Source organism: Spinacia oleracea, chromosome 4 (genome assembly GCF_020520425.1).
Source record: "Spinacia oleracea cultivar Varoflay chromosome 4, BTI_SOV_V1, whole genome shotgun sequence".
Taxonomy (NCBI): domain Eukaryota; kingdom Viridiplantae; phylum Streptophyta; class Magnoliopsida; order Caryophyllales; family Amaranthaceae; genus Spinacia; species Spinacia oleracea.
In genome coordinates, this window is record NC_079490.1 from 151341739 (window position 1) to 151362473 (window position 20735).

Below are 20735 nucleotides of genomic sequence, written 5' to 3' on the forward strand. Positions count from 1 at the left end.
CGGGTAAAAGGAAAGTAAAGTAAATAAATTTACAACTAAAATAAGTAGTAGTTGTACAAATCACATTTTTATAGAAGGTGACAACTTATTAGCAGTTGAACATAACATTGGTCACATTTTTATAGAAGGTGATAACTTATTGATCATTAATATTTTACAAGGTCGAGCCCAATGCCCATGGAAGATTCAGATGCTAATGAAATATGTCAATCAACTATTAGAACATTTTGAGACTTCTTCCTCGCGCCATATTTATAGAGAAGCCAATCGCGCAGCAGACTACGCTGCCGCAATAGGTCACAACATCCAGACCCATCAAGATATTGACCCCTATGTAGATAGTAAATTTTCTTATTTTACATCTTTTGATAAGTTAAGGTACAGTCTTGAAAGAAGACTACCTAATTTTTGTTTTATTTTCCAAAAAAAAAAGAATCACTTGCCATTTTGTTTGTGTATCTTTCAAGTAGTATAAATTTCTTGTTTTTATCATAAATAGGAAAAGGAAGGTGGTTGGTGGATTGGTGTTTGATTTGATTAAACAAATGGTTAGAAGAGTTAAAACTTTAAAGTGTTAAATGTTGGTTTAGTTAAGCAGTCCGTATTTGACTACTAATAGAGTGTTTACTCAATGAGTGGCGAACACATCGAGGTCGAGCTGTGGACAACAAGGTATGAACGGATGAGAAGAGGTGCGACGACAAAATATGACTTCCGTGACTCCGTTTATTATTATTTCAGAACCAAAGAAAATGATAATGATAATGATAATGATAGGACACAACGATCATAACCATGTTCCCAATTAATAGTCTCTCCGTCTTTAATACTCAGACTCACCTTGATTGCGATCGACTCTCATGAAAATTCATTCACTTATTTATTCCTCCCATGGGAAATGTTAGTTTCACAGAGTAATGGAGGAGTACTACTTATTGACTAGTGAGTTTGTCAATTACTACACAAGTTATTAAAAATTGCAAATTACTACCAGTTTTCTAACAATTGATATCAATTGCTACCTTAATCCATATTTCGACCAATTAGTCTACTAATGATATCATGCATAGACCCTTAATTATAATTTAATCATTTTAATTTATTAATAACAATTAAAATCCACAAAAACTAAAGAAACCAGAATGATCAATCTCGGAAAAAAATTCTAAAATTAAATCAAATTAATTTTGGTAATTTCAGGATTTATTTTTTAAAATTTTTTGGGTAAATTAGAGATACTTTTTTGGATTTAATTTTGGAATTTTTTTTGGGATTTTAATTTTTATTAATTAATTTAAACGATTAAATTATAATTAAGAATTAATTATGATATCATTAGTGGAATAATTAGCCGGAATATGGATTAAGGAAGCAATTGACATCAATTGTTAGAAAGATAGGTAGTAATAGACAACTTTTAACAAACCTAGATAGTAATTGATAAATTTTCCTTTATTATTTGATATTTCCTCTATTTTTCAATATACACTTGTTTAATTATAGTTGATACATATGGAGTACTACTCTTATATGCACGCGATGCGTGCGAAATTATATAAAAATACTTAAAAGTTTATTATTACAACTAATCACAACAAATATTAGGCAAGAAAATATTCGCAAAGTTCATATTAAAAAATATTAACGTCATACTATAAGTCAATTTCGCAATATAAGTTCATTTTAAATTAGTACGTAAGAAATGTAAATAATAATACATTGTAATAAACATTTTAAATTAGTCATTGGAACTGATTTTTGGCAGATTGATCCTCGAAGAAAACGTGTATGCATCCCGAATTATCCCATCGAAAGTTGATCTCCTTGATGGAGTCTCTCCTGGAGGTTGTAGGCAGAAGCTAGCCTGCATCATTCTGCAGCATTGGCTTCATGTACCTGATTAAATCAATTTAAGTGTCATTCATTACTAATGACTATATCTAAATTGCCACAAATATATAATTTTAAAGACCGATTATGACCATTTTGAAAGAATCAGATATCCTTATTTTTTCTGTTTCTTTGGGTTTCATAATCTCTGGTAGCATCAAGAGCATCTAACATACCCGAAAAAATAGAGAAAAAGGAGATAGTGTGCACTTAGCTACCCAGTGAATGAATGAGGAATTCAGGTATATATTCTATGTTATGCTCAAATTTTCAAGAAATCCTTTTGTGCTCTTCATGTATCGGACTTCTTAAACACAAATTCAATGGCTACAATGTAAGAAAAGTTTGTATGCAATGGATTGTAGCAAGATACAGAGTAGAAAAACTCGAGTTTTGTAGCACAATCAAGTCACAACTACTCAAACCTTATCACTTACATCATCTAAATACATTATGTTATTTCCCCTCAGCTAAATGCATTTTCAACTCGATCACACATCTTAAGCCTCAAAGTTCTGCAAAGTATAGCCTTCATGGTTATGCATGAACACATTCCCACTATACATTTGATCATATTGAACCTCCCTAAACCAGTTGTATATATGTTCATATTCAATGGTAGCATTCAACCTCTTTTCAACTAGTTTTTCCCCAAAACTCCAAAATTCTCCCCAAATTTGTTACGCATCTCTGCGGGAAGGATTAATTTCATGATTTTAGTAATTGTTTGATTGATTATGTGAATTGTGTAACGAGAATTAGGGTTTATTAGGGGAACGAATTCACAATTCAGGGTTAAGTTTTAGGGGATTTGATTAAATTGAAAAATCTCTATACTCCTTTATCCCCAATTCCCCAGAGTAAAGGTACTGCTCATATATAATACTTCATACTAATGAAAAATAGAGTCTGTAATATAAAACCAATTCCCTGCAACAATATCATTGGATTTTTTTCCTCCAGCAATTTAGTGTAGAACATTTATGAACCACTTATGATTGACACAGTTAATGAACATGTGCAGGGATCTTAAAAACAACAAAGCTGGCATTGGCATCAAAACAGTCTCAAATGTGTATTAGCAAACTTGAAACCTCCAACAGGGACATGAAATGACATGAACCTTTAACAATTGACTTTATAAGGCGGCCATATGCATTGTGCAACCAGTAAAAAAAATTGTGACACTCTCTAAATTAGTAAGAGATGCAATACTTGAGTGACTTAATTATACTCAAGTTGGCTAGCATACTTTTTCTATCTTTAAAACAAATCATGGAGTTCTCATACTCCAATAAAAAACATGATTACTTGGCAAGAAGTTAGTAATATAAGTTACAATCTACACTCCCAACATAAAAAATTCATTATAAATCGAAAAATCTACAGAACCTCATCAGACAACATACCTCAGAGGGTCGTTCAGTAGAAACATCAAAATGGTTTTGTTCAGCTTGGACCACTTATTGTTCAATGGTCCTGCACATTCGGAACAAAGCAACAACAGTTAAGCTAAATCTTCATTATGTCTAATCATCATGTTAACATGAACAAAACACAGATAATATTAAACCAATGATATGTAGGAATCGCAACTAACCTTGACACGAAGACGATCAACAAAGCAAACGAAATCCCTGGACATTAAAAAAAAGGAAAAATTGATGGGAATAAGTCAACCTTTGCCCTATTTATTAATAATAAGTCTAACTTTTAATTATATCTGATTAAGTTAAATTTTTATACCCATTTATTTTTAACAAGTTGCATTAAAAAATTACCGATTGTAGTAGGTACCGTGTATGACATGGCAGTAGGGATGGCAATGGGTAGGGTCCGGGTAGGGTCTAGTAATACCCGGACCCGGACCCTAATTTTTTGACATATACCCATACCCTACCCTTACCCTATAGGGTCTAAAATTATAAGACCCTTACCCGGACCCTATGGGTCCGACAGGGTATGGGTAGGGTCTAGGGTCTTATGCGGGTCCGCGTAAAACTATAACTTTTATTTCCTTTTTTGTATGTAATTATATGTAATATGCAAAAATAATACAAGAACAACGATTAATAAGGCATTTTAAAACAAATAAATAGCTAGTCTTCAAAAATTATCCTTGTCTTTCCTTAAACACAATACATTTTAAAGTACGAAGCTCATAATTACAAAATCCCACATTCTTAACTACACAACATTAATGTTACTAAATAGGCATCCATTTAGTACTTTAGTAGTAGTTATCGTCCATATCATCATCTACTTCATCATCAAGATCCAACAAAAAAAGTGAAGTACATAAAAATAACAAAATTTAAGCGGGTCTAGATATAGGGTATGGGTAGGGTATGGGTCTAAAGGGTCCGCGGGTAGGGTATGGGTAGGGTACGGGTCTGAAAAATTAAGACCCTTACCCTACCCTAAAAAAAACAGCATATGCCCATACCCTACCCTTACCCTATAGGGTCTAAAAACATAAAGATCCATACCCTAATTTTAGGGTAGGGTCTGACAGGGTCCGGGTAGGGTCCTGGACCCGCTGCCATCCCTACATGGCAGTGAAAAAATTATCTGTTGCGTGATTTTAAACTTTTTGGGTTCTTTTAAATTTTTTTTGTTTATTTAATTCTATCTTTTTTTTCCCTTCCTCTTCTTTTAATTTCTTCATCTTCAGCGCCCCTCTTCTACTTCACCTTTCTTCATAATCCCTCCATTAAACTTCATCCCTCCACTAAATTTTCCGCTTTTTCTTGTATTTCCAGTTTTTTTTCCAATATGGAGTATAAAAATCTCCCATCATGCCAAAACTTCAGAGTAACATCATCAAACACACTAGATTTCACGATAACGTGCAATTCAGTAATACAACGAGGTAAGTTTAACTAAAAAAAGAATTATTAAAGAATGGAAGAGAAAAATCCCCTGTTTTTGGTAATTTTGTGAAATTATTGCACTTAAAAAAGCTTAACAATTGCATTTATTAAAATTTTATACCATTTTAACGATTGCCACAATGCCCACAACAGCTACCATGGGTGTGAAAATGGTTTGGGTATGTAGTAGCCATTTGGTTGGGTACTCTAGCTACGGCCATGCCAATCAATTGAGCCCCAATTCAATTCAATTAACCCAAATCAATGGAGTATGAAATTTTGTTAATAATCCTCCCACCAACACCGAAATTTACCCAAGAATAAGAATTTAATTCCTATGATTAAGCAAATTTCCCTTTTAAGTAACAAAATTAACCCATAATTCAAAATAGTTAGGGTTAGCAATTTACACCTGCGAATTTTGCTTGGATTATGAATTAATTTCTCTTGATCTTTTATTGTTGCATCTCTATCACTTTTTCTCGATGATTACATCAATGAAGAAGAAGATGCCAAGGTGGGTGAAGCTTATTGGCTATGGCAGAAAACGACGATCGATAAACAATACTGAATGCTCTTATTTTATTTTATTTTTTCTATTTGTTGTCGTATAAGTGAGCAAATTGTAAAGTGGGTGGGTATTTGTCACAAGTTAATGCCACGCAGACACATTTTGGGAGTGGAAAGTGAAAGTTTACCGGTTCACAATTAATTTAGCCGGTTACCGGTTAATCAACTTGTTAAAAATAAATGGATATAAAAGGTTAACTTAACCAGATATAATTAAAAGTTAGACTTATTATTAATAAATGGGACAAAGGTTGACTTATTTCCATCAATTTTTCCTAAAAAAAATCATCAATTACTTATGAAATCACTAACATGGGTACCACTATTAATTTGTAATTAGGTATAAAAGCTAATAAGTATACTTCAAGATGCAGAAGATCAAAATAATTGCTAAATTAATTTCCAGATCTGGCGATTTTAACAACAAACGAATCCCTCAAAACCATAATTAAACCCCCGATTTCAAAACCCTAACATAGCAAAATCACTGTAAATAGAAAACGCAAAGGGAAATCAGGGGAAGATGTTTTCATGTACCATAGTAGGCGCAAAGGTGAGAATGAACTACTCCATTAATCAAATAACATCATCACTTCATCAAGATTGCTATATTCAATAATGTTTAATAAAATCATTATCACTACATTCATTGAAGTTCAATAGAATCAAATCATCATCAAGACTGACATTTACCGTAGGAACATTGCAAACTAAACAAAAGTTATTGGAAAAACCAGAAATAATTGAAAACACAGTAACAAACTTTAGTTCCAAATTCTATCAGATTCCAGGAGAAGAAAGGCGGATCAAAAAATTCAGCAAAAGAGCATAATTCTACAAACTCAAATAAAAATAAAAACCCAAATAATTCATCAAAATCAATAAATGGGCAACTTTCAAATTTCGAAAATTTTCAGCCACACAATTCAGCAAAATCATCAAGTGGGGTAAAAATTGAAAACCCTAGCCTCGAAAAACTTCGGGGGCAAGGAGGGTGAAGGTAGCGAAATTAACAAATTAAGGAAGAATAATAGAGAGATTAACAGCAAGAAAAACTTAACCAACCTGATGGTGGCGACGGCGGTGATGGTAAGAGACCGGAAGCGCACGACGATGGGAAGAGAAGGAAGGAGAGAGAAAGGGAGAGGAACCCACCCTCTGTTGACGACAATTTGGCGATCATGGGAGTCGCCGCCGTCGGGGCGGTTGTGAATGGAGGAGATCGAAGACCATATCTGCGGGAAGACGGCGAGGAAGAACCCTAGCAAAGTGAGGAGAGAGAGTTGAGAGAGGCTCAGCAAGTCGGATAAACAACGAAACAGGAGGTGAGAAACAGCAGTAAGAGAAATGTGAGGGTGTTTTCCTCTTTTTACTTGGGGACACAAAAAATATTGTTACCGAATTGCCCCTCCCCTTTTGGCTTATATAATAGAGATTCTGTATTTCCATAATATGTCACAAACGAACCATTTTCAAATAGAAATGAACGGAAGAAGCAATAAAAAAACAAATCAACGTTAAAAATGGGGCCAAAATAAGGCCAAATATAAATTCTTGCAATTAAGTTGCTAACATTGTTGCTTTGAGATATATCTTTTTACAACATTTTGTCTAGGGTAAATTGTTTTTTATCACCTAAAAAAATCAATAAATTGTTTTTTATCACCTAAAAAAATAATAAAAATTGTCTTTTACCACCTGAAAATTAAATAAAAATTGTTTTTTTAGCACCTCTTAACCTGAAAGATGGACGAAAACTTTATGCGGACCCATTCCAACGACTATATTTTTTATTTTCTTCTCTTCTCCCACCATTTTCATGTGTATAAACTACCATTTCTCTTACTTCACATTAATTCACATAATGTTTTCGTTCATTTTGTAGTTAAGAGGTGGTAAAAGGCAATTTTTATTTAATTTTTAGGTGGTAAAAAATAATTTTACTTTTTTTGGTGGTGTAGACACCTACTTTTGTCCCCATTCCCGAAAGGGAAGGTTCGATGATGAAAGCATAAATCTCCACTTGACAACGCATCTCCTATAAAATAACGAATCTCGATCACCCCTTTTCATGTCACCCGAAACCTGCTATTTATAGAAACTTGCTATTTATGGAAACCTGCTAAAAATAGTAACTGCCGTAATGGGTAGTTGTTAAAAGTGGCAAGTCATAAAAGATAGAAACCTGTCAGAATTAGGTGTTGCACTCCAACATAATTCCTAAGTGAGATAGAAATTATGAGAGAATCCTATTCCTAATATGATTTGAAAATAAGAGTCACGTATTAATTAAAATCCTAACGAGCCTAGAGTTCGTAACGGGCCCAGAAGCATCCCGTCATAAGGTTAATACGCACTAAAAGACTCAATTAAATCTCAAATACTCACGGATTCTAGGAATCCGAATCTGATTAAGAAAAACAGCCCGGACCCTATTTTCAACGCCTGGCTCTGGGCGCCAAAATCTTCGGCGCCGAGGCCTGGGCGCTGAAAATACCTGGTACGTGTTTTTTCCTAATTCCTCGTGGATTAGAGTTCTGCAATTCTATCTTTCCACGAAATCTTTTCTATAAATAGGGCCTTAAGTTCGACGTGAAAAGGACACACAACACACAATTATTATTCTGAGTATTGACTCTAAACCCCTAAGCCTAAGCCTCACGCTGCAAAACTGATCACGCGTTCTGTCGTAATCGATCCATAAATCGAACAGAACGTATCACGTCCCATAATTTGAGATTCGTTAAATAAAAGGAGAAATAGCAAAGTCAAAGTGGTTAGTTTTCTGAGAACCGTGACGCACCTCTCAAGGGTGCGTCGTAATGTGTCCCTTTTCCATGGTTTAATTGCTTTCCTCGCCCTTTTATGAACTGTTAAACTAACTAAAAATCTGATTGTTCGATCACGCTTAATAAATATGATATTTTTGGGAAATTGGATTATCATGCTAGGTCCCTTAAAACAATCTAACTCAGATAATCGCGCTCGATCTAGTACTATGTGTTGCATATTGTTAAAATCAACTCAGATTAGTTTAATAGTTAACGCATGTCCCTTCAATTATTTATGCTGAGCTAGTAAGGATATCCTGCCTCTGGAGTTATCGAAGAGCGAGTACTCCTCTCGGTAGTTACAGTCCCCCGAACCCTCAATCTCTACCCTGCGGGTGTACGTTGAGCGATCCCCACCACCAGGGATCACAAGGGAACCTACGGCCGTCGTGGTCAAACATAATTGCACTCCATTTATGTCACGATAACCGGGTTTTGTCAGTTTTTCTCATTGTCGTTAAAAACTGAATGGCGACTCCTATATTACTAGTCAATTGGGTGTAAACTCACAGGAAATCCAATTACACTTGATTTGACAAAAAGAAGCGTCACACCCACGAGAGACGAGGTCACGCATTAGCCTCGTGCTTTTTCGACCCCCTCACAGTGGCAACTCCACTGGGGATAGTGAAGGAATACTCGTGCTTGTAGGTAATAAAATAGCCGAAGGGTGAAACGATCCTACCCCGCGTTTATTTTCCCATCAAGTTGGGACAACCTGAAAATCAGCATATTAATGTGAACGGGCAGAACCGCATAACGAATCTTGGCTCCCTTGGTGTTTCATCTCGGGAGTCGGGACTAAGGACACCCATCGCCAACCGGGGGGTTCATACGCTTCGAATGTTGTCCACTCGGCACTTTCGCTAGTAGTACACCCGTCCCAAACCCAATCGCTCGCTCATTAGGTCCCTCTCGCCTGCATGCCCCCTTGGCTTGCACTTGCGGGTTGGCCTTCTGGGACGAAATTCGTCTGTTGAAGACACTACCTCGACCGGGGCATGTGTTGGATCTACGATAGAAGCGGTACCAAGCCAGGCGCAAATAACTACCCATAGAAGCCTATCATAAACTACATGACATATTATTATTGCCTCATGATGGAATGTTAGTTATGTGTAGCGAAATATATGATTGTGTGTGACAAACTATCCTAGAAAAACCAACGACCTTACAAACTGCCCAAACATTCATAAACCAATTTGCCAAAGAGTTATACCGAAATACGTGTTCCACAAACCCGAACAATCGCCACAAAAATAAGCGACGCTCGGGATGGCCTGTAACGAATCCCACAAACGCTGCACAACGCGTAAAGGACGTTATTAGGCAAGCACGCAAAATCGAAGTCGCATAAACAAAAGTAGACGCAAACAGAAAACGAGAACCAGCCAGGGACGCATTTTCAACGCCCCTGGATGGGCGCCAGAATTTCTCACGCCCGACGCTGGGCGCTGAAGTTGGTGTTTGGCCTTCTGGTCAGGCGCAGCAGCCTCGGCGCCCGCGCAAAAGGAAAATACGTAGCACAAAAAAAACCGTTCGTAAAAAGAATTGCTACGAGGGCATGAGAAAAGCACTCGATTCTAAAAGCGACTCATAAAAAAGAATAACTCCTTGCGTCGTTGTTAGGCCTCCTACGACGACAATGCTCGGCACCAAAACCGAACATGCTAATAATTATGAATGTCACACGGGCAAGTGTTTCGAAAATCCAAAGAATGACAAAAAAAAAAGAACTAAAAAGTGTACCAACAAAAGAAAGAGTGAAAAACCAATAGAGAGAGTCGAAGTCTAGACTAAGTAATACTTGAAACTTTGGGACCTTAACTTTAGCTTATCTTATGCATAGGACTGGTCCTGCCACTTGGTGCCGATCAGGAAATCAACGGTTAGTGCGCCTCGAAGATACATCGCCAACACCAGGTTTAGTGACTCCAAGCTCCGTCCGTCATCCCTCATTTTAAGGATCTCCGCTTCCCCAACCTCGATTCGCATCCTCAAACATGTCCATCGAAGAATTGCAAGAGCAGATGGCTCAAATGACCCGAATCATGGGCCAACTGAAAATGGAAAACGAAGCCTTAGCGGCTGCACAAGCCAAAAATGACCTCGATAACGAGAAGAGGATTGAAAAAATGGTCCTACAGCAAACCATGGGGAGCAAGTACTTCTCCCTCGATCCTGAACCTTTTTTCTGGCAAACTACCAGAAAAGTTTAGTTCATCTGAATTACCAAAGTTTAAAGCCACGGACAATCCCCGTGATCATCTATTGAGCTTTGTGAATGCCATGAACTTGAAAGGCGTGGACAAGTCCATGTATTTACCTGCCTTTCCTTTGTCCTTGGAACCTGTGCCGCTCAAATGGTACTATCACCATGACCCTAAGCTCTTCCCCACTTGGGAAGACTTTGTCAATGTCTTCATCAAGCAATACTCGTCGAACATGGATTTTCAAGTCACCATGCGCGAGCTGGAAGTTCTCTTCCAAAAGAAAAATGAGGGTTTCACAACCTACTTTTCTAGATGGAGGGATCAGGCAGCCCAGCTAATCAATAGGCCTCCCGAAACAGAATTGGTCCAAAAATTCATTGACAACCTGGACCCGGCCTACAGACAACACCTTAGGTACCTTGGACTTGACACTTTCAAAAGAGTTTATGATGTGGGAATAAAAATCGAGGATGATCTCGCAAAAACAATACAAAGTAAACCCGCATACAAAAGCAACACCTACAACAGGGGCAACACGTCCCAAGCCCAAGAAGTCCATGCCGTAGAGGAGACTCCCGCTCGAAGAAGCCCTGGAAGATGGGTTCGAGACCGAAAGTTTGCCCCACTCGGGTCAACTTTGGTACAAGCCTTTGAAAGACTAACCAATCAAGGAAAGTTGAGACCTATAGGCCCCACCCGTGACCCTCCTGTCAAGGGCAAATATTGGGTCGAAGGTACTTACTGCAAATTCCATCAAGGAAATGGGCATGACACTGAAAACTACTGGAATCTAAAACATACGATCCAGGACATGATAGAGGATGAAGTGATACCTCTCCCTAACGTCGGCAAACCCAACAACAACAAGAGCACACTCGGCTCTTGTCACATCTCTCTCGACCAACCAGAAAATGAGAACATCGACCCTACGGTGTACATTACGCCCCAAGGTGCACCACCCGTTGTGGTCCCTATGGATCGAATCAAGAGAGAAGTGTGCGGTGTGTGGGATGATGATGCTGAAGATATTTACCTATCTCAAGTGTCGGGCCAGGACCTCTTTACTGAAACTTGGCCCGGGAATGCTCTCATTGATACCACCCCTCAGGAGCCCGAGGTCGACAACCTCACCCGATCCGGAAGAATATACCAACCGGATATTCTCCCACCTCCTATGGACGATATCCTAGTTAGGCAAACTCCTGAGAATGGACGGCACACCACCGTCGCGGAAGTCATTGAAAATCCTCTCTTGAAACAACTAAAAAGAACTAAAGCCGAAATTACCATCTGGGATCTCATGTGTACTTCAAAGGAACATCGCGAAAAGCTTATTCGCTCACTCGACCTCATCTCGGTACCTACGGATATCAAACCTGACTCATTGGTTAGCCATGTCACGAGAGATGCCGGAGAAAAGGCCATAGTTTTCACCGACAAAGACTTGCCCAAAGAGGGGGGTGCTCACAATAAAGCCCTTTATCTAGTGGTTGGATGCAAAGGACAAAACATCCCCCTAGCGCTCGTAGATAACGGTTTGGCGGTCAATGTTTGCCCATTGCGAACCGCCCATTGCTTGGGGCTAGGAAATGGTGACTTCCAAACCTCCACGCAAGGGGTACGAGCTTATGATAACTCCCGAAGGCCTGTGTTGGAAAAAATCAACCTCGCCATACAAACCGGGCTTGTGGCACGCACCACGGAGTTTCAAATAATTGACATCAAGCCCACTTTCAACCTCCTCTTGGGGCGACCTTGGCTCCATGACTTAGGAGGTGTGGCTTCTACCTTGCACCAAATGGTTAAACTTAACCATAACGGGGTAATACTAGAAATCCGCGCCCCTCCTCTCGACGTCAGTTGTACTATGGTTGGAACGGCCGAAACTGCAGACGACCTTTACGGGTTTCAAATGGAAGAAACAATTCAGTTCATCGAAGATTATGATCCAGCATTCCTAGACCCGCATGCGTCCCGAGTCATCCCTAGAATGCTGTTAGCTCAAGGTTATTTCCCTGGAACCCCATTGGGCATAAGGAGGAAGGAATGCACATTCCATCCTTTACCCAACAAATCTACTCCCTTTGGCTTAGGCTATGAACCAACAGAGGAAGATATTGCTGACCGCCTGTCTAGGCTACGCCTTAACAAGGCCAAACAAACCACCCTCCTTCCCCCATATCAAAGAACCCTTAACGGAATGTTCGTTCGGGAAGGAGAAGGACACCCATGCTGTGATTTCCCTGAACCCTTCGTTCAGGATGGCTTGCTAAAACCAGGATTTGAAATCTTCCATGACTGCCACACCTTGGATGAGGCACCCCACCTCACCAAGACTAAAACAGCTGAAATATTGGACGACCAGGCTCTATGGACATTGTTTAACGAATCGAGGCCTGTGGAGGACGAGACTGTTGTTAGGTTATGATACATATGATATTACATAAATCATGCGGAAACAACCATTAACCCAGGATTACATATTATTTACACATAATCATATAGCATAATTTAGATGCATACTCTTTGTTGCGTGCCTTCCCTAGCTGCGCCCGAACCGAACAAGAACAAGTCTTTAGGACTCCAAGTGTCGTCCCTCCGTAGATAGTCCACAGCACGTCCGGATCCGCCTTAAGATTGACCAACTAGAATCGCCCTTAAGGTACTAGAATTTTCGGCACTTTTGAGCAAGATGTGTGATTGAATTTTTCTCTCAAAAACTCACTTTGAATACTTTGAAACTCGTTATAAATTGTGAACCCAGGCCACATATTTATAGGGGTATGGAAAGGGAATTGGAATCCTATTCAGATACAAATTAATTAAACCTAGAATCCTACAAGAACTCTAATTAATTAATTTATCAAATAGAATTAGGAATTTAATCATTAACCGAACTCTGCATGTTTTAGGAATCGTGCATGAACACAAACACTTACGCACACACACACGGCAGCCACGATGGGCCGCCCATGCGCGTGCGTGCGAGCAGCAGCCCACGCAGCGAGGTCTACGCGAGCTACAAGCCCACGTAGCTCCTGCGCGCGCTGCGCGCGCTGTGCGCGCTGCCACGGCCTGCTGGGCCTGGCCTTGCGCTGGGCCTGGCGTGGCCTTGGCTGTTCGTGTGGCGCGCTTGGCTTGCTGGGCGATGGCCTGGCTTCGTGCTGGGCCCTCGTCCGGCAGGCCTCGTCCGATGCTTATTCGTACGATACGCTTCCGATTAAATTTCCGATTCCGGAATTCATTTCCGATACGAACAATATTTAATATTTCCGATTCCGGAATTAATTTCCGTTTCGAACAAATATTTAATATTTCCGTTTCGGAATTATTTTCCGATTCCGATAATATTTTCGATTCTGACAATATTTCCATTTCCGATAATATTTTCCGATACGTACCATGTTTCCGTTTCCGGCAACATCTACGACTTGGATAATATTTATATTTCCGATACGATCCATATTTCCGTTTCCGGTAATATCATCGTTTCCGGAGTATTCATTTCTTGCCTGTGACGATCTCAGCTCCCACTGAAACCAAGATCCGTCGATTCCGAATATTCATAGATGGAGTATTTAATGCCATTAAATACTTGATCCGTTTACGTACTATTTGTATGACCCTACGGGTTCAGTCAAGAGTAAGCTGTGGATTAATATCATTAATTCCACTTGAACTGAAGCGGCCTCTAGCTAGGCATTCAGCTCACTTGATCTCACTCAATTATTAACTTGTTAATTAATACTGAACCGCATTTATTAGACTTATCATAGAATGCATACTTGGACCAAGGGCATTATTTCCTTCAGTCTCCCACTTGTCCTTAGGGACAAGTGTGCATTTCCTAATTCCTTTGTCGCTCGATGCTTGCTCTTGAACATAAGGTAAGAGTTGTCATCCTTATTATGTCCAGAGGTGTTCCTCGGTTTCAGAGTTCAACTGATCAAATAAACAGATAATCATAGCCTATGATTCATCCGAGCACGGCCATGCATTTCACAGTTTCTAGCTCTCCGAGTGGCCTTGTACAACTTTTAAGCATCTCATCCCGATTTATGGGAGGACAATCCCAATCTTGCGATCTTGAGATTAGACTTCGTTTGATAGGTGATTACCTGAGCGTTGCCTTTATAGCCTCCTTTTACGGTGCGACGGTTGGTCAACGTCAAAGCAACCAGTTCTCAAACAAGTAATCTCAAATCACTCAGGTATTGAGGATTTAGTGTCTAATAATTTTAATGAAATTTACTTATGACAGATTTTCATCTCTTACAGTAAAGTTTCATGGGTCTTGTCCGATACTAGTCTTCCCAAAGTAAGTATCTATGCAAATGATTATGACATTGCCATGTCCACATAGTTCAAGAAACAGAACTACTGGTCATCTTGCATTCTAATCGTCTAACGTTTTCTATGCGTCCAATTTTATAGAAAACTCCGACTAGGGACCATTTTCAACCTTTGACATTCAAGTTCACTTGATAGACATTTCTTAGTCACAGGACTGGTCCTGACAGTCTATCTTGAATATATCGTCAATTTGAAGGGACTCATCATTTAATACTAAACCAAGATTAAATGGAATATGAAAATACATTTCATATATGATAAATGTTCAACCCCAATGTTTTATAACCATGGGCCCCAAACCCATCTTCTAAAACAATTCATGGAATTCAAAGCTATGCTTGATTTCCAGTGCTACAACGTGAGTGTTGCTTCTCACTTGTTGCATAGGTTTAGTTATCATGCTTTGCCAATCTTAATATCCTTTTCATCGAATGTTCTTCGAGATATGATGATAAGATCTTTTCGAGTTTGTTTATTATGTGATCTAGTCTTTCTTACTTCGATGGTGGTTTTACTCATTTTGCAATGAAGAACCATCAAGTTAGCAGACATTTTTCTTGCTTCAAGAGTGGTTCTACGCATTTTTCAATGAAGAACCATCAAGCCAGCAGATAGGTGATCTACCCAAGTTCAGTGAAGAACTTTAAACAACCCTGTTTTATTGCTTCTTAGGCAATAATTACTTTTACTTCAACTGTATAGGTTGCTAGTGATGCTTTGTTTGGATTTACCTATCCAAGCAGTTCATAGATATGTGGAAGACTCTCCAACTATATCTTAGAACATAGAAATTATTATTTTAATTTCCCACGCAACAACTCATGGTCTCCAACTCATGTTGCCATTTTCAAAACACGATGCTCTATAGCTCGTCCTTATCAATGGTTAACTCCAAAGGGTCTTGCTTGATCCTTTGCCAGTGTTTATGCGTGTAGCATCAATATTTAGCATATCTTTATTTCCTTGAATCAAGAACTATTCCTATGTACCTTTTCAAGTACCATAAGTATTCTTGATCTCAATCTAGTTGATCTTCACTTAGATCAATAGAGATTGGTATATGTTCGTCATGCCTAAAGTCATACGATACGTTTTTGGCGATCCTCATATTATATCATACATGATAAATTCTTTTGCAGAATAATTCCCAATTGAATTCTATTCATGTAACTTTAGCTCATTCAATTTCAGTAGATACTGAATCCAGCTAAATTCTTTGACATAAAATATAGGTGAAGAATCTCACTTAGATCCTTTGATGTTTTAACTTAGTAAATGCTTATGCATAGTTCAAACATTCTTTACTTAGATTTATTCACATGGGTCGAATATCTCCAATGGAGTCATTCGTGTTTGATTTAGTAAATGCCATTACTTAATCTAAAACATTAATATAAGATCTTTGTAAATAGATCTTAATACCCAGTATGCACTAAGTTTCGCCTTGGTCCAACATTGATGAATAATTTCAAACCTAAGTTATTAGCATTTGAATGTTATTTCACAATAGAGAGATATGTGTGTGATACACATAGGACCAATTAAGTTTTAAGTACTCCCACTAAACTTCTTATATATCTATAAGAATCATGTATATTTTATGAAACTAAAATACTTATTAGCTTCACTAAAATACATTTCTAATTCCCAATTGCTTGCTTAAATCTGTACTTAGATTTCATAAGCTAGCTTTCCTTTTCAAGCATTTATTTGGATCCACAAATTCTATGACATACCATGTACATATTATATTCCATCATTTGATTGAGGAATACGTTTTGTCATCCAATTGCCATATGTACCAATATGCAATCATTGAATTTCAGCATTACGATTTTGTATGAGGTTTCAACACAATCCATGCCATGAATTTGCTTGTAACCTTTAGCAACTAATCTAGCTTTGTGTGTGAACACAATTCCATGTTTGATGGTTTTTATCCTTAAAACAAACTTGCAACCAATAGGTGTGAAACTATTCTTGCAAATCAACAAAATTTAAATTTTGTCATCAAAACATTGAGTATGTTTTATGGCCTCTAACCATTTAAAACATTTGAGTCTATATATGGCCTCTAACCATTTTAGGGAATCTGGGTTTCGTCATAGCTTTCTTACAAGTCACAAACTCATTAATCTACATGATAATAGTTTGACTGCAAGTTGTAGGTTTCTTCACTATCTAATAGAAGAATTGCATAGTTTCAGGGACCTGAACTCCATGTTTCTTCACTATAGAAGAATCTCATAGTTTCAGTGATTTGAACTCTATGCCTACTTGGGTATAGAACATCAAACGATAGAATATCAATAGCCACTTGAAAGTCCTTTGAATATTATGTTCTCCTTGAAGCACTTGTAAAGTCTTCTAAGAGAAGTCTATTCTTTAAAGCCACTTCTAAAGTCCTTAAAGAATAAGTTCGGGTTTTCTGAAGCACTTCGAAAAGCCTCCGGAATGTCCGTTTATGTTTGTTGTTCGCCTCGAAGACTTTCGAGGTCTATTTTCTCCCACTTGTCATTTTGGAAACGAATCTCCAAAAGGACATCATTTCGAGCAAACAAACATTATGTTCTCAAAAATTCGTGGTAGAAACAATACCCTTGTGTCTCATTTGAATAAATCACAATGAAACATATATCTATACTTGGGCCTTAGTTTGTTGAATAACAATCACTAAGCTCCCACTGAGTTTAGCAACTCTCTAGATATATATTATCGAAAAGATATTCTGAAATTTCTTTTCTATAGCTTTGACGAATTTAGTTTAGTTTGGTGGTAGTTGAGCATTTTGTTTTAGAAATTAAAGGAAAAGTCTTTATGATCCATCATTGATCGAATCGAGTACTAATCGACTTCGATCATTCCAACTTAGATATGCCATATCTTATGGAGCTAGATTGTGAATTTTACTACACAATCATTGATGATCATTCTTGATTTAAGTAATCATCAACATGATCTAACCTAGATCTTTATGATTTCTTACCAAGTGGGATTTATACTTCTGAATCTTTGAACTAGCCAAACAGATTCAAACTTATATCACATTGAGTAAATAAACCTATATTCACTCAAATCTGTGTGAAATAATAAAGTCATAAAACCTTTCTTTATCTTTGAACTCTATTGTCTAGGCGTTCTAACAATAGTTCATATCTTTTGTTACTTTCAACAAGTAAGACTAGTCGTCTTAAATTGATCTAGAAATCAATGAACTTTCAAAAGTCCATCAAAATAGAGCTTTTGAATGTTAACTTGTTGATATGGTCTAAGCAACAATGCCAAAGATTAGTGGAACTCAAATCAAGGGGTTGATTTGAACCTAGTAAAGTTTTATTGTTAAAGAGTTGTTTGTTTTAATCAAGCATATTGACTCAACCCGAAATTGACCATTTCATTCAAACAAACAAACATTGTTTTTGTTTTTCTTGAATGTGAGTCTTTCTGTGTTTGAAAACAGAAATTTAGGTATGTTGATTATGGAACAAAATAGCCATTTAGTTCCAGCCTTTGAAAGGACTTAAAACAAACTAGATGACCCTACAACTAATGTAGCATTGCCATGCTTCATTTCCCACTTGTAGGTCATTAGTGTATCCTAGCTTCCATTGTTTGAGTTATTACCGAAGTAAGAACCTCAAGCGGTATATGATACCAAGGAAGTTTGATTGCTAGGTCACTTCTCTTTAAACATAAACTTATAGGTAGAAACGGAATCGTAAATTTCTTTCATTTGTTCCTTTGTTTTCCTATTTCTTGTACCCTTTCTTATAGTCTTAAGAATTGATTTCTTTAGTGTTGACTTTTATACTTTGTTAGACATGTCCAATGTCACCAACAAGGTTTTTACCATTTTAATTTATGTTGAATATTCTGTTTCAACTAGATGATCTTACAAGAAGCTTCTAAAGTTCTCTAAGCATCTATCTATTCGAATGTCTAGGGACTGGACTCATTCGAGAATTAAATGGACAAAGATATTAGGTTGTTAACCATTGGTAAGGCTGAGCGTTTAAACTCAATGCTTTATGATCTCAAAACTACATTGTATTTTGAATTCACAAGCACCAATTGGTTTACCATTCGATTTTGATGTTCGAAAACAACCATAAAAGTCGCTATAAGAAACGTACATTTTTAAATTGCTCACTTTCTCTCATTTCCGTGAATCGTTCTTGGATTCACTACCAATCGAGGAAATTTACTGTTACCTTTCTAAAAGGATTTATTGCAGTGCAAGATATTTAATTATAAACAATAATTAAAACATACATTGAAGCATGCAAAGTCTAAACATTTATCATGAATAATAACTTGAAAATGAAAGCAATCATGCAATTTAAACAAGTCATTAGCATTTTATTCGAATTATGTGTTCCGGCAGGTGTGAATAAAATGATTCCAAGATCCTAAAATCATTGAAGAACTAAGCACAGTTTGTCGACTTAATCCTAAAACATCTTAGGTAAGCAAAAGCCTTTTGCTAATAGTCTAGAAACTATTCTTGGTTGATAGGTACGTCTAAGAACTTATTAGGTAAACCTATCGATTTTGCCACGACATAAAAGGACTCCTTACTTATATCGTTGAGTTTCACCAAAACTAACATGTACTCACAATTATTTGTGTACCTTGCCCCTTTAGGACCAATAAGTAACACCTCGCTGAGCGAAAACTATTACTAGATTGATGTAAAGGATATCCAAGCAAGTGTATATTTTGGCATGGCACCTTTTAACTCAATTTTTAAGTTTGGAACTTAAGGCTCTTACTATGTTGGTTAGATTTTAAGTGAACTAAAATCCTTAATCATGCAACATAATCAAGCCACAATCTTATGCATAATTAAGACATATTTAAAGCAATAAATAACTTAAAGCATGCATAAGATAAATGTGATCTAGTATGGCCCGACTTCATCTTGAAGCTTTGACTTCAAAGTCCGTCTTGAAAATCTCCGTGGGAGGCACCATTTTCTTCAAATAGGATAAGCTATAACTAATTACAACTATTTGATGGTACGCAGACCATATTTGAATTGAAAAATAACTTTGGTACTTTAGACCAATTACATTCAAATTAATGGTACGCATACCATATTTTCTATCCTATTTGGGCCATACTAGTCACTTCATAACCTGCAATACAGTACATATACAATATATACCATTCACCCATTCATTATCATGAATGGCCCACATAGCTGGTTAGTAAAACACATTATGCATCACGTAAACATTTGCAGCAATTAATCAAGGGCCCCAATAATCTACCAATTATTCAGTCCTTATTAATTCTAATCAAGTTGTTTTAACCTTAAGGATTTGTAGACCTAATCAAGAGTTTATGACTAAAAAGGGCTCCCACTTAAACCAATAAATTCATATGCTTTACTAATTTTAAACATAAAAATGTATTTCAAGTCTAACCGGAAACATACAAATTTAATTAAAATTTAAAGCTCATATAAATTTATAATTGAATCCAAAAAGTTTAATTTAATTTCAGTCGTATTTAAATTAATTCATGATTTTAATTTTAGTAAAATAATTAGAATAAATAAAATTTATTATAATTACAATATTCAAAATTAAAATCCAAGAAAATAATTTAAATTATTAATTTTAAAATTAATTAAAATTACGTGAACTGAAATTTTCAAATTAAACATTCAAAACGATCTAATCGTAACGCAAACACCCTACGCATTGCACGCCCATGGGCCGCACGCACACAGCCATTGCTGGCCATGTGCGCGCAGCCCATGCGCTCGTCGCATAGCTGCTGCTCTACCAATCGCAAGCCATCGCACGCTGTGGTGCTCGCTGCGCGCGCGCCAGCGCTCGTCGCACGCGAGCCATCGCTCGCAGTGCGCGCTCGCCAGCGCTCGCTGTGCGCGCGAGCCATCGCTCGCTGGGCGCGCGAGCCATTGCTCGCTGTGCGCGCGAGCCATCGCTCGCTGTGCGCGCGAGCCATCGCTCGCTGGGCGCAGCGCTCGTGGCACG

General features: G+C 37.6%; 1 long non-coding RNA gene across 2 annotated transcripts; it reads right to left on the minus strand.

The window, feature by feature from the left end:
• Positions 1 to 1601: 1601 nt before the first annotated feature.
• On the minus strand, positions 1602 to 6724 carry LOC130459979 (uncharacterized). 2 transcript variants are annotated; one of them, XR_008919751.1, is made up of 4 exons: positions 6399 to 6724; positions 3491 to 5608; positions 3300 to 3369; positions 1602 to 1896 (listed from the first exon to the last, which is right to left on the minus strand). It is a non-coding gene; the product is annotated as an uncharacterized lncRNA (long non-coding RNA). The 2 variants fall into 2 exon arrangements; XR_008919750.1 differs by having other exon boundaries at positions 3491 to 3527; positions 6399 to 6708.
• Between the last annotated feature and the right edge of the window lie 14011 nt (positions 6725 to 20735).